This window comes from Ceratotherium simum, chromosome 4 (assembly GCF_057802395.1).
Source record: "Ceratotherium simum simum isolate JZ-2026a chromosome 4, ASM5780239v1, whole genome shotgun sequence".
Taxonomy (NCBI): domain Eukaryota; kingdom Metazoa; phylum Chordata; class Mammalia; order Perissodactyla; family Rhinocerotidae; genus Ceratotherium; species Ceratotherium simum.
The window spans coordinates 68,149,721-68,164,881 of NC_141903.1; the positions used below are offsets into that span (position 1 = coordinate 68,149,721).

At 40.1% G+C, this 15,161-nt stretch overlaps 1 long non-coding RNA gene across 2 annotated transcripts in view; it reads right to left on the reverse strand.

Annotated features, from left to right (window-relative positions):
• Positions 1-2,414: 2,414 nt before the first annotated feature.
• LOC147917315 (uncharacterized) overlaps positions 2,415-15,161 on the reverse strand; it is a 34,863-nt gene continuing 22,116 nt past the window's right edge. The window contains exons 4-5 of one of the 2 annotated variants that reach the window (XR_015551997.1): positions 14,757-14,842; positions 2,415-3,367 (exon numbers count right to left, since the gene is read on the reverse strand). This is a non-coding gene — a long non-coding RNA (uncharacterized LOC147917315). Of the gene's footprint in view, positions 3,368-10,045; positions 10,969-14,756; positions 14,843-15,161 lie in introns of those variants that run through there. The other variant, XR_015551998.1, reaches the window with a different exon arrangement.

A 15,161-nucleotide genomic window follows, 5' to 3' on the forward strand; every position in this document is an offset into this window, starting at 1 on the left:
TGTATTCTTCGGTTTTTGGATGGAATGCTCTGTCTATATCTGCTAGGTCCATTTGTTCTAGTGTGTTGTTTAAGGCCAATGTTTCCTTATTGATCTTCCGTTTGGATGATCTATCCGTTGGTGTAAGTGGAGTGTTAAAGTCCCCTACTATTATTGTGTTAGTCTCTATTTCTCTTTTTATGTCTGTTAATAATTGCTTTATATATTTATGTGCACCTACATTGGTGCGTAGATATTTACAAGTGTTATATCCTCTTGTTGGATTGTTCCCTGGATCATTATGTAGTGCCCTTCTTTGTCTCTTTTTACAGTTTTTGTTTTAAAGTCTATTTTGTCTGATATGAGTACTGCTACCCCAGCTTTCTTTTCATTGCCATTTGCGTGGAGTATCTTTTTCCATCCCTTCACTTTCAGTTTGTGAGTGTCTTTAGGTCTGAAGTGTGTCTCTTGCATGCAGCATATATATGGATCTTGTTTTTTTATCCAGTCAGCCACCCTATGCCTTTTAATTGGAGCATTTAGTCCATTGACGTTTAAAGTAGCTATTGATAAGTATGTACTTACTGCCATTTTTTAACTTTTTTTTTTTTCCTCAGTGTTTTAGTAGTCCTTCTCTGTTCCTTTCTTCTTCTAAACAGAATTGATGGTCACTTTAGTTTGGTCTCTGTCTGAAAGCTGTACTCTTTAACTAACTCCCCTCCTCCCTCCTTTTATGTTTTTGATATCATATCTAACCTCTTTTTTGTGCATTTGTATCCATTACGTTCTAATCATGGAAATAGATAATTTTTCCTATTTGTGGTCTTTTCTTTTCCCCTTAAATCAGTCCCTTTAACATTCATTGTAGCACTGGTTTCTTGGTGACAAACTCCTTTAATTTTTGCTTACTGGGAAAATTTTGATCTCTCCTTCCATTTTGAATGATAACCTTGCCGGGTAGAGTACTCTTGGCTGTAAGTTTTTTCCTTTTAGCACTTTAAATATATCGTGCCATTCTCTTCTATCCTGTAAGGTTTCTGCTGAGAAGTCAGCTGATAGCCTTATGGGGTTTCCTTTGTATGTAACTTGACATTCTCTTACGGCTTTTAGGATTCTCTCTTTATCTTTAATTCTGGACATTTCGATTGTGATGTGTCTTGGTGTGGGCCTCTTTGGGTTTATCTTGTTTGGGGCTCTCTGTGTTTCCTGTACCTGGATGTCTGTTTCCTTCCTTAGGTTAGGGAAGTTTTCATCTATTATTTCTTGAAATAGATTCTCTGCCCCCTTGTCTCGCTCTGCTCCTTCTGGGACACCTATAACACAGATGTTAGTGTGCTTGATGTTGTCCCAGAGGTCCCTTAGACTGTCCTCACTCTTTTTAATTCTTTTCTCTTTCACCTGTTCACCTTGGGTAATTTCTTCTAGTCTTTCATCCATCTCACAGATCCGTTCTTCTGTATCCTCTACTCTGCTTTTGAGTCCCTCTAATGAATTTTTCATTTCCAGTATTGTATTCTTCATTTCTGATTGGTTCTTTTTTATATCTTCCATTTCTTTGTTGACATTCTCACTGAGTTCATCTATTCTTCTCCCCAGATCAGTGAGCATCCTTAACACTCTTAGTTTGAACTCTCTGTCAGGTAGGTTGCTCATTTCTGTTTCACTTAGTTCCTTTTCTGGGGTTTTGTCCTGTTCCCTTACTTGGAATGTATTCTTTTGCCTCCTCATTTTGCCTCTTTCCCTGTGCTTGTGTCTACGTATTAGGTAGGTCAGCTACGTCTCCTGCTCTTGGATAGGTGACCTTATGTAAGTGATGCCTTAGGAGGCTTCCAGTGTGCTTCCCTCAGTTCTCAATGTTGCAGGGGTGACCCCTATGTGGGCTACGTGTGTCCTTCTGTTGTGGCCTGTTTGCTCTCCCTGTCGGCACCCAGGGAGGCCAAGTTATGCTCCTGGCCAGCTGTTGTAATGCTCAGCTGCTTGTAGTTGTTGTGGGCCCTTCAGTCTCTTTATCAGGTGTGGGGAGCCCCAGCACAGTTGGCTGTAAGTTCTAATACCACATTTGTGTTGCAGTATTTCTTTTAAGTGAGTAGGCCCCCAGTGTGGCAGGTTGTTAGGCTCAAGGCCTTACTATTGCTGTAAGCCTCTAGCCTATTAGGTCTCTTGTCAGCTTTCTGAGGATTGCAGCTGGGTGGGGCTGGCCTCAGGCATGGGAGCACCCAATTGTTTCAGGCTTTGGAAGGTGGGGCAAACCCCGTATATGGGTCTTTGAGAAGCACAAGTCTTCTGCAGCTGACAAGCCCTGCCACCCACAGGTCCACACACACAGTCAACACAGTCCTGCCTGGTGTGCGCGCCCCGACCTCCCCAAGCGGACCCAGTCTCTCCATGGCGGGAACACCACACACTCCGCCACTGCCCCACACTCTCCACCCACTCCTTGTGCACACCCTGCCCCGCTACAATCGGCTCAGTTGCCAGGCTGCAGAGAATCCAGTCACCAATCTATTCAGGCCCACAAGCTGCCTGAGGGCTTGTTGTTGGGTGGGGCCAGTCTCTAGGGTGGGCTGCCTGCCCTGGCTGAGCTGGATTAAATCTGTGCTCTAGCTGGTGGGGCAGACCCTGGGCTAGCAGGCCTCAGGGAGAACTCCAATGGCGTCTGTGTCAGCACGCCCACACCAGGCCACAACAATGGCCACTGCCAGTGTCTCAGTCCCTGAAGTGTTCTCACCGAGATGCACTGAGGGCCTATTAGCTGAGTCTCTTTTCACCACAGCACTGTGCACCTTTCTTTCTGGTGATTTTAGGATGCTTTCTGAAACGGGTGAGTTTGCGCGCAGGTCCTTTAAGAGCCAGTTTTAGTTTCTTTGTGAACTGGGATTTCTGGGGGTCCTCCCCAATGCTTTAGTAGCAGGCACAGTCAGATATTACGCCACTGGTCTCGATTGTGCTGGGTCCACAAAATGTCCACAGCGGGGGCGCTCCCCGGCTCAGGGCCCCGCGTCTCCAGGGAGGCTGCGGACCTGTGAGCTGCTCCCGGCGGCCGTGACGCTGGCGGCTTGTGAAGGCGGCGTTTTCTCTCCAGACGGGAGTCTCTGCCTCTTCCACCTCAGTTAGCATTGTCCGTTGTTGCAGGAGTTCCTCTTATCCAGTTTTCCGTTCTGTCTCAGGGGTAATTTTTCCACGAGTAGCTGTAAATTGGCTGTGTCCACGGGAGGAGGTGAGTTCAGAGTCTGCTTACGCTGCCATCTTGACTCGAGATCTCCCCAAACTCTATTTAGGTCTAACAAAAGTACTTCCAAATGTGTACATTTTGGGTGTACCCATTTTTCTTGAGACATCATAGGGCAATAGACAAGCTGACAGTGGTTTCTAGGCTTGCTGTTAGGAGCTGTGATTCAGGGAAACAATCAGCGTTTAATTTCCAGAGTAAATTAGAAAATAAAATAACTTATTGCATATAAAATATTTTTTGGACATACTACTGTAATTATGTTATGCATGGACACCTTCTCACTTAAATGTGGGTGATCTGAATATTGCTTATGGCTTGAAAGTACACATGGAATTTTTTGCTATAAAAATTCCTAAATGCTTTTTGATATTCCATAAGTACTTGCTACAGTGCTTTTAGTAATCAAGCACTGATTTAAAGGTTAGAAAAGTGATTATAAATCTGTTATTATGCCCCATTCTGAGCTTGTTTAAAACTATGGCCCATAGGCACTTAATTTATTAGTGAAAATCATGGTGATGATGAATGGCTCTCTATCCTTCTGTCTCCTTCTTGATTTGAAACAGGTCTATAATACTGACACATGCTTTATGTTACTACTATTGAATAGAGACATGGCTATATTCTGTCAAAATTACATTTCTAGTTAATAGTTGTTTTCCTTTTCATGGAATTCTCTGGCAGCTTTTGTGTATAACAGAATTTGTGAGAACATCTAAGAAGCAGTAAATTCTAGTTGCTATTATGATGACATCATTACTTTTCTCTAGATGTGCAACAACTGCACCAAAGTCATTTTAATGATAAACTTGACCCTGCTTTTGAAACCAAATTATAAGATGAATTTAAAAAGCTACAGGATTTTTAAACACTGTGGAAAAGTAGCTCCTTTGCCGAAAGAGTGGATATTTCCAGTGTACAGTGTGTGTATTTAAATTCACACTTGATTATTTATAGAATATCTCTACTTTAGGTGAGTGTCACATAACAATATGATATAAGTCACTGGGGTTGGGGGGGGAGCTTATCCATTCACTTAAATTACCAAATTGTTTAGGGATTATAGTGGAAATGCCTGATGAAAGCAGTTACTAAATTCTCCAAAGGCTGTTTTAAAGAAGGCCCAGTTTTTGGTGTGAGTTGATGATGACTCAATTGTAAAATAAGCCAAAATAACTTTTTGTTTTTTCTCCATAGGAAACATAAAAGTAGTACTACGAGGTAAGACAGATTACTTTCATGGAGTATACTTCAAGGAAGTCAACACCCATCCCCTTCCCTTCCTTTTTGGGAAAGGAAAAAAGGTATATTATTGGTTCTCTTCACCAAAGTTAAGAGAATGGGGTGGGAACAGAACTGTTCATAAAATTTGTGCACTTATGCAAGAAGGAGTGACTGGGCTCTTTCCTCTGTTGCATATCTACTTGGTTATTGGACTTGTCCATATGTCTCATACCCATAACTGGAGAAAAAGGACTGGGAAAAGGTACTAGAGAGTAGATGTGACAATAGGCCAGATGATAAGGGTATAGAGACTACTCCTTTAATTCCTGGTATTAAGGGCTATGAAAGATGAATTTCACTACGTTGGGGTCATAGCTGTTAAATAAGACAGTAGTGGTGGGATTGCTGGGGCTCGTCACCGCACCAGAGTAAGGAAGTGCACGCACCAGAGGGATGCTTTGTGAAGCTGAGGTGTGTGTGAGTGTGTGGGTAGGTTAGGTTTGGGGCGCTTATGGATCATCTTGAAGACACTAAGTCTTGCTTAGGGTAGTTGCTTGTGATTAAGTGTCACTGTGTCCAGCTCACTGGTGATGTCAACGTAAGGGAGAAAGCAAACTTTTCATGGGCAGTCACAAAAATAGATATTGTTTCCCCTTTCCCTCCTCCTCACCCCAATACTCATCTAAGGCCAAGTCAGATGGATGGGGAGATGAGATAGTGAGCACAACACATCTTTATACCAAGCCTGTGGGGCAACAAGTCTAGTTGATGTGAGGGGCATACAAGCCTTTAATTAGATACGTTGTGGGAGTGATGTCAGCAACATGGCAGAGTGAACTGTTCCCTTTATCTTCCCCCCTTTGAACTACAACTAAACGGACATTCATTGATCAATGGAGGATACCCACACAGCACAACAGGATGCCTGAGAGACTCACACAGCTGTACATCTGAAGGTGGATGGACTGTCCTCAGGAAGGTAGTGGAGATAGGTGGACACTCTCCTGCCCCTCAGCAGCCCTGTGCATGCATGCAACTGCTCTCCCAGATGGTGCAAGTGTCCATAGTACTGCTGCAACCGTAATGGTGGGAGCGCACCTTGGCTTGACTGTGGGAACAGGCAATGGAAGCCATGAGCCCCTAGATGACCACTTTCCTGTCTGGTGGGAGAGCCCACAGTGCCACCTTGGCCCCAAGGAGTGGTCCAAGCTTGGACCCTGTGAGGAAGCTCCATACACCCAGCACAGTGGTCGGTATCGCTATAAGCAGAGGCGACAGTGGATCTATGTATCTGGGCAAACAATTTCCTGGCTGATGCAAATGCTCATAGTATCACTGCGGCCCTGAAGGTGGGAGCATGCCTTGGAGTGACTGTGGGAGCAGGCGGTGGCAGCCCTAAGCCCCCACATGATCACTTTCCCATCTGGTGGAAGAACCCACAGTGCTACTGTGGTCCTAAGGAGTGGCCCAGGCTTGGACCCCATGAGGAAGCCCCACCCACCAAGCACAGTGGCTGGCATGACTGTAAGAAAAGGCAGCAGCAGATCTATGTGCTCAGGTGAATGCTCTCCCAGCTGGTGCAAGCACCCATAATACCCCACAACTTCCAGCAGATGGGGTGGGATCAGAAGCACAGCTCCTGCTTTCCCCCATTGGTAGCAGGTGGAATCTGTAACCTGATACTACCACAAATGCCCCAGGGAAAGATTAGTTCATCAAACACCCTGAGAAACTACAGCAATTCAGAGCAGAAGGAGAATGACAATTCTCCAGAAACCAACCCTAAAGTCACAGAAATTTACAATCTAAATGACAGAGAATTCAAAGTAGCTTTCATAAAGAAATTCAATGAATTACAAGAAAATTCAAAAGACAGTTCAGTGAGCTCAGGAATAAAAATGAGAAGAAGGAATACATCACCAAAGAGATTGAAACTAAAAAAAAAAAAAACAAAAAAAAAACCAAGCAGAAATTCTGGATATGAAGAACACAATTAATGAAATAAAAAATAATTTAGAATCCTTAAAAAATAGAGCTGATGTTATGGAGGAAAGAATTAGTGATTTAGAGGATAGAAATATAGAATTGCTTCAAGTGGAAGTGGAGAGAGAACTAAGACTTAAAAAAAATGAAGGAATTCTTCGAGAAATATCCGACTCAATTAGTAAAAGCAACATAAGGATTATAGGTATTCCAGAGGGAGAAGGGAGGGAGAAAGGAGCAGAGAGCTTGTTCAAAGAAATAATAGCTGAGAATTTTCCAAACCTGGGGAATGAACCAGACTTACAAATACATGAAGCCAAGAGAACTCCTAGGTACATCAATGCTAAAAGATCTTCTCTGAGGCATATAATAGTAAAACTGGCAAAAGTCAACGACAAAGAAAAAATATTAAGGGCAGCAAGGCAGAAGAAAATAACCTACAAAGGAACTCCTATCAGGCTTTCAGCAGACGTCTCAGCAAAAATGTTACAGGCTAGGAGAGAATGGAATGATATATTCAAAATACTGAAAGACAAAAACTTTCAGCCAAGAATACTTTATCCAGCACAGGTATCCTTCAGACATGACAGAGAAATAAAAGCTTTCCCAGATAAACAAAAGCTGAGGGAGTTCATCACCACTACACCTCCCCTACAAGAAATGATCAAGGATGGCCTCATACCTGAAACAAAAAGGCAAAAGTCTACAAAGCCTTGAGCAACGAGATAAATAGACAGACAAAATCAGAAAATTGCAGCTCTCCTTCAGAACAGGGAATCACACACTTAATTATAACTTAAAAGATAAAGGGAAGGAAAGCATCAAAAGTAACTATAAACACTTCAACTTAGTCACAAACACAACACAAAGCAGAATAATTTGTAAGAACAACTCAGAAGGGGAAGAAGAAAAGGATGGAAACTGCTTAGACTAATAGAGATAAGAGGCTATCAGAAAATTGACTATCTCATCTACAAGATCTTTTATACAAACCTCAAAGTAACCACTAAACAAAAAATCAGAGCAGAGCCACAATTCATAAAAAGAGAAAACTGAGAACACCTCCACAGAAAACCTCCAAAATGAAATGGCAGTCAGAAATGCGAAGGAAGAGAAACAATGGAAACATAGAACAACCAAAAAACAAGAGGTAAAATGGCAGTATTAAGCCCTCACATATCAATAATCACTCTAAATGTAAATGGATTGAATTCTCCAATCAAAAGACACAGAGTAGCTGGATGGATTAAAAAACAAGACCCAACAATATGCTGCCTCCAGGAAACACATCTCAGCTCTAAGGACAAACATAGGCTTAGAGTGAAGGGATGGAAGATGATACTCCAAGCAAATGGCAAAAAAAGAAAGCAGGTGTTATACTTATATCAGACAAAGCAGATTTCAAGATAAAAAAGACACTGAGAGACAAAGGGGAGCAGTTTATAATGATAAAAGGGACTTTCCACCAAGAGGACATAACACTTATGATTTTATATACATCTAACACAGGAGCACCAAAGTATATAAAACAACTATTAACAGACCTAAAGGGAGATATTAACAGCAACACAGTAATAGCAGGGGACCTCAACACCCCACTTACGTCAATGGATAAATCATCCAGACAGAGTGTCAATAAGAAAATAGTGGATTTAAATGAAACACTTGATCAGATGGACTCAATAGATAGAACTTCATCCCAAAACAGCAGAATATACATTCTTTTAAAGTGCACATGGGACATTCTCAAAGATAGGCCATGTTTTGGGAAACATGGCAAGCCTCAATAAATTTAATACACTTGAAATTATATCAAGCATCTTTTCCAACCACAGTGCTATGAAACTAGAAATGAACTACAAGAAAAAAGCTGGGAAAGTCACAAATATGTGGAGACTAATTAGATATGTTGTAAATTTTAAATATACTTAGGAATACATCTTAATAAATTATATTCTGCTGTTTTCATAACTGAACCTTAGTAGAATTGGCCTGAGATATTGTAAAGGAAGCTGTCTATCTAGCGGCAAAGGACGATTTACCAACCTAGTTGGCTATGTTATATGGGAAAGAAGGACAATTTCATGTGTACATACCAACAAGTTGACATATTACCATTGGATGTTATGACCTTTGCCATTCAGACTTAGATGGCCTATGTCTTTCCCATTTGTCAGTTCAATCTAGATGTATGATTAAAATGTGTGATTTAGTGAATGGAAGGAGTTCTCTATTCTAATGAGTTTGTTTCATGATAACTTTTAATTAGGTTTTGTTATGGATAAAATTTAGAGAGGAGTGAAGGCTTTTATAGCTAAATAAAAAAGATACTAGAATTATAGTAAAATTCTCCTTAACTAGGAAAGTAAGTTTTAGAAATGTTGTGTCTTGGCGGTGCCCCTCTCCCTTTTGCAAAGATAGGAAAAGAGCACTCTCAATGCACAACAAATGCAACTGAGACCATTTCATTTGTTTCAATTACAGGAAAATAGTTTTTTAAAAGTTAAAGCTCTTGTACAATATATACTATCAAGAAGAGACCCCTTCTAGTGATTATTGTCTTTATTGAGCATTACTGACATTAAACATTTGAAGAGAAATATAAAAAAATCTCTCCCTGCTGAGAATTTATAAACTTAAGTTTTCAAATGCTTTCTTTTTCCTCAGGTTAGATGTCATATCTGCCATAATCAGACAGAAGAATGTGCCTTAGACTTTGTGTTCCACTGCTGGCTATATTCAGTCTACACATTGGTGGGGCCAGAGTTAGAGGTTTTGGGGCCAGGAAATTCAACAAATGTAGTTGGATTTTCAGTTGATGTCTCAGGATCTGATCCAATTGCCGTGGGAGGGTACGGCATGTTATAAGTGTTCTCTAGTAGACTGTGTTATTGTGACCAGTTATCTGCTCCTTTACATGTAAGAGTATTATTTGTCTTTGCTTTTGTCATGCATCTTTGTAGGTAGAGTAGAGGATATTTCTCTGCCCTATTGTCAGGCTAGGACAGATTACTTGCTTCTCCAATAGATTGTGAGTGGATTTAAGCAGAAATTTTGAATGTGACTGTGTAGTTGCTCTATGTCTCTTTTTCTTGCCCTTATCCACAAGAGAACAGTATTTATCAGATAAGGGCTGCCCTTCTGCCTAAATCCTGCAATTAGAAGAGAAATGGAGCAGATCTCTTTCCTATCCGCTTCAGTCCTGTAGTCACTCTGTAGCACTCATTAAAATGAGAGAAATGAATTTTGTTGTGAACCACTAGGACTGGGAGCTTTGTTACTACAGCCGAAGCTAAAAAATAGAATCAGACAATGATAGAATCAGTTCTAGGGAATCAGTAAATCTGCTTGACAGGGATTAGGTCTCAGGGAGAAATTACTGCGAATCTTGAATCAAAAGTGGGAGCAAGCATAGGTATTCTGACTTTAGTGGAGAGTAAAATGGTACAGGGATTTGGTTGGCACTAGAATACAAAGTGAGATGCTACTGCAGTGGCACTTTGATTCATTTATAAATGATTTATGGAGCCCCTTTAATGAATCAAGCATTGTACTAGGCACTGGAAGAGTAAAGTTATAGTGCTTACTTTTAAGAAATTCACAATCTAGTAAACGTTATAGTGTAGAGCTAAAAATGCTAGATTACAAGTTTGCAAAAGTATAAATGAAGCACAGATAAGAGAAAAAATTAAATATTCTTGGGAGTTTGTGGAGGACTTCCTAAGCAAGGTAATACCTCAGCTCAGTTTTGAAAGATGAATAAGTCCTGTAGGCAGGAAGGAAGGTGGGAAGGTTTACAGGCATACAGAAGAACATGTGTAATAAACTCTCCAGTTTGGCTGGAGCATTAAGTGTTAGCCTGGAATGGCTGGTACGGTGAGATGAAAATGAACAGTTAGGGGTCAAATCAAGGGGAGCCTTTTATGCCAAACTAAATAACCTGGCATTTACTCTCAGTAATAAAACTTCATTGTGAAAGATTTTAATCAGGAGAGACAGATGATGTGATTTTCATTTTAGAAAGATCACTTTGGTAGCTCTTACAGGGTCAGTTGACGAGGGTCAAGGTTAGAACTAGGGGAGATTAATTAGGAAGTCATTCCAATAGTTTTTAGAGTTATTTAATGTAATAGAGTGGAATTAAATTTTATGTGTGACTTAAATTCTAAAATGGGAAAGGTACAATTCAAATATAATAAATATTACTCTGGAATATTCTTCAGTTCTCTCACATATTGCAGCACAGAGTCTAACAGAAACATTTTTTGACCCTAGCTTTGAATAGATCACTGTTCTTTTGAGCATCAGATGAGTAGCTGCCTTGTGCATTGTTAAATCTTAGCTCCTCCTGGTGAGGTGCTTACACTGAGAGAAGTAAATTAGGCTTGATAACAACTGAGAAAATAATTTACATCTCTCTACTCATTCTCACAATGGAGTGTGTGTTCATTGAGAGGATCAGAGGTTCTCCCACACCTAAATTCTTCTCTGTCTTCTCTTCGTTCTTTTTCTCAAGAGCTCTTTAAGTTCAGTGTGTACTTGATGAGACCCTATAAGTGTAAGAAGGAAACATTTAACTTAGCCAGAATCTTTTCCAGCATCAAATATTCTTTAAGACTATTCATAAATCAGTTTCTGATTTTGAATCTTTGAAGTTTGGGGGATGTGTGGAGTTAAAAACTTTTGTTTCGCTCCAGCTTTTTATCTTTTTGGTGGGAACAGATCTTATTCTGCGGATTCATAAGCAGTATCCAAGTGAAGGCTGTCTTCACTCCTCCATCTTTACTTTTCCCTCTTCATCTCTGTGTTGAAGCCCATAGTACTTTATAGTTTATGATGTGATTATTTTATCTCATTTGAGGCACACAATTACCCTTTGTAGTAGGTAAAAATGCAGCGTGTCTATGTTGTTCATCGCTATGTTGTTGATGAGAAGGCTGAGGTTCAGAGTGGTTAGTGATGGAGTGGGAACCAGTATCTAGTGACTGATTTCAGTGCTTTTCAAATTGTTGCTACAGAGCCAATTACACCTACACTGTGCCCATGCTAACCCTAGAATTTTGGTATCAGGAGGAGCTGAGGGTCACTTATCTGGTTTTAAGGGCTCTGCTAGGCTTGATGAACTTTTGTGAAAATTAGGGAATGGTTTTTCTTGGAGGACAGATGGATCCTCACACAATTATGGCTTGCCTAGCAGAGCTGGGTGTGTGTGTATGTCTGTGTGTACACGCACATGTGTGTCAAAGACAGCTTCCAGCTTTGTCCCCAGGGATGTAAGCTTGTGCCAGAATGCTTTAATAAGTGAGAGGAATGCAGGTGAAATTGCATTCCTCATACCTCAGCTGGGTGCCTTAGTACAGTGCACAACCTCCCTGACCCGGTGACCTTGCCTGTCAGTGGCAGAAACAGCCCCAAGTAATTTGAGCCCAGCTTCCAGACCAGGGGTTTCCATTCCTAATATCCCTGCTTATCCCAAATCTCTATTTTACCCAGCACCACCCCTCCCCACCACATTCAGCTTCTAAATTGCTCCCTTTCCTTCTCAGCACATCACCAAAATGAACATAGTATTGTTCCTAATTTCTGTGTTCTATCCTCTTCTTGTTGTGTCTAGTAGGCTTTGTGCTTCCTCCCCTATCAGCTTTTTTAAAGGAGTGATAGCCATTTTTGAGAATATAAATGAAAATATATTTAAATAGAATATAACAGTTTCCAAATATGGAAAAATGTGACTTTTGTCATAATGGGATAAAATTGAGGGCCTGACAATTAGGCACAGAAATGTTTTGAACACTCCTGGTGGTTCAGTCATTGAACTTTTCTTCAGCAAATCATGCCCCTTTTGATTTCTGTAAACACTTTTCTGTGTGCATCTGTTTCCCTGGGACAAATATTTCTGCTGTTTTCAAAGATTTAGTGTAATTCTGTGGGGTTGGAAAACAATGTGCTCGAAGGGTATCCGCATTAAAGCAGGGTTAGAAATATGTCACAAATGAGCTTATTTCTCAAATTTGCTTTCCCATATGAGGCTGGTAATTGCTCCTAAGCAATAAGTTACTATTTTCTTTCTTAAGAGTCTTAGGATCACTCAAGCAGCAGGCAGGAATGAATAGACCCAGGTATGGCCAACAATCTCACATGCCCCCCACAGAGAATAATTACAACCTTTATTTTTAAAATCTGTAGCAAAGTTTGCGAGCAGATCTTTCTCAACTCTGTACGGCTCATGCTAAGATAAAGATTCTATAAGTATGACATCACAACTCAGTTCTGGTAAATTTAATTTTGACCTTAAAATTTTAAACCAAAGCACCACTGGCTTGATTATAAAATCAATGTAAAGCCAAAAGACAAATGTTGAAAAGAACATAAAATATGCCTCTATCTCATATAGAAGTCATACTACAACAAAGTAGGAGTATAATTGAATCCTATCATTTTGGGAGACAAGTTAACTTTCTTTTTTTTTTTTTTTTGGTAATAAGAACTTTTAAGATCTACTTCCTTAGCAACTTTCAAATATACAATACAGAATTATTGACTATAGTCACCATGCTATACATTACATCCCCATGACATTTATTCTGTCGCTGGAAGTGTGTACCATCGACTACCTTAACCCATTTCACCCACCCCCACTTCCGGCAACCACCAATCTGTTCTCTGTATCTAGGAGTTTGGGGGTTTTTGTTTGTTTGTTTTAAGATTCCACATATAAGTGATATCATTAGGTATTTGTCCTTCTCTGGCTGACTTATTTCGCTTAGCATAATGCCCTCAAGTTCCATTCATGTTTTTGCAAATGGCAAGATTTCCTTCTTTTTTATGGCTGAAGATATTTTAATGTATATATATCCCACATTTTCTTCATCCTTTCATCCTTTGATGGTCACTTAGGTTGCTTCCATGTCTTGGCCATTGTAAATGATGCTGCAATCAACATGGAGGTGTATATATCTTTTCAAGTTAGTGTGCTCGTTTCCTTGGGATAAACACCCAGAAGTGGAATTGCTGGATCATAAAAATTAAAAATTTTTAATTTTTTTTTTGGTGAGGAAGATAAGCCCTGAGCTAACATCCATGCCAATCCTTCTCTTTTTGTTGAGGAAGACTGGCCCTGGGGAAACATCTGCCCATCTTTCTCCACCCTACGTAGGACGCCGCTACAGCATGGCCCGACAAGTGGTGCGTCTGTGCGTGCCCAGGATCCAAACCCGGGCCACCAGCAGCGGAGCACGTGCACCCAACTGCTATGGCATGGGGCTGGCCCGTATTTTTAATTTTTTGAGGAACCTCTGTAGTGTTTTCCATAGCGGCTGCACCAATTTACATTCTCATCAATAGGGCACAAGGGTTCCCTTTTCTCCCTGTCCTCGCCAACGTTTGTTATTTCTTGTCTTTTTGATAATTGCCATTCTAACGGATGTGAGGTCAAGTTAACTTTCCACTTTTGAATACTAAACACTTATTGGTATTTTGATGTCAACTGATCTCTCTTTATACATTTAAAGAAAGTTATATATTTTTAAAATAAAATAAGAAGCCCCAAAGCCATATTTGCACAGAAAAATAATGAAAATGACATTGAAATATTATTCCATAAACCAGAAGAGGAAAAGAAAAAGCACCTACTTCCTAAGTTTTTTTTTTTTGACATTTTGAACTTTTCAGTATTCCCCGAATTAAGAATTGGTTAGCAGAGTGCAAGCCTTTCTTATAGGCTTTCAGTGATTTCTAGGGTCCTGATTGTCCTATGATAAAACCAATGTCATATATCCAATGAAAGACCAATAGCAATGGGGTGATGTTCCCTTTCAGTCTATAAAGAGGATGTCAGAGTTAGGAGTGAACTTGAATTATTAGCTTAAAATGGGGGACTGTGGTTTGAAACATACATTTGGTGAAAAATATCATAAATTTTTTTTTGTGTTATCAGGGTAGGCTAATTGACGAAAAATTATGAAGTTATGAAAAGTCCTCAAATTTCAATGGCTTACCACAATAATACTATACTTCTTGCTCTTTGTGTCTTCCCTACTCTAGGACCTAGGGGCCTTCTCTGTTTTAGCTGGTTGATATGAAACGTGAATGGAGGATTTCATGACGAGGGTTTTATAGGCTAGACCTAGAAGTAGTGTTCATTGTTCTGTCCACATTCCGTTCTGTAAGACTGTCTCATGGCTGCACTCACAGCAAAGGAGGCTGGAAAATGTAGCCCAGCTGTGTCCCCAAGAGGAAAAGGAGAAGTGTTTGGTGAACAGCTTGCCAGACCCTGCCACCTATTACCTTTTTGATTAATGACTGAAATGAAAAATGAATTTAGTTGCTTCTGACTCACCTGGTTTATAATTGAGGTTACTCATCTCTTTGTGCTCCAGATGCTCCATTAAAACTGGAAAATTTTCTGTTTCACTTCTCAGGCTGCTAAAAAGGTATGTGAAAGATTTGAAATTGTAAACAAAAAGTTATAAGACTTATCATGACTATTACACTCTAGTTCCCAGACTGTGCACAGATTATTCAAGGGTCAGTTACTCAGGATCTCAGCTGATGTTACTCTCTTTTCACTGATTATTATACTATTATATCATTGTGCTTTCATATTCATTGATACGTCAAACTTTGTTGTTCTAATGTGTTTGTACATGACAGAAAGGATAGCCTTTTCTTCAATTACGTACTTAGCTGTAGATTGGTAGGAGAAAAATAATCAGAGAGAGAAAACTTAAATTTAAAGGAGATA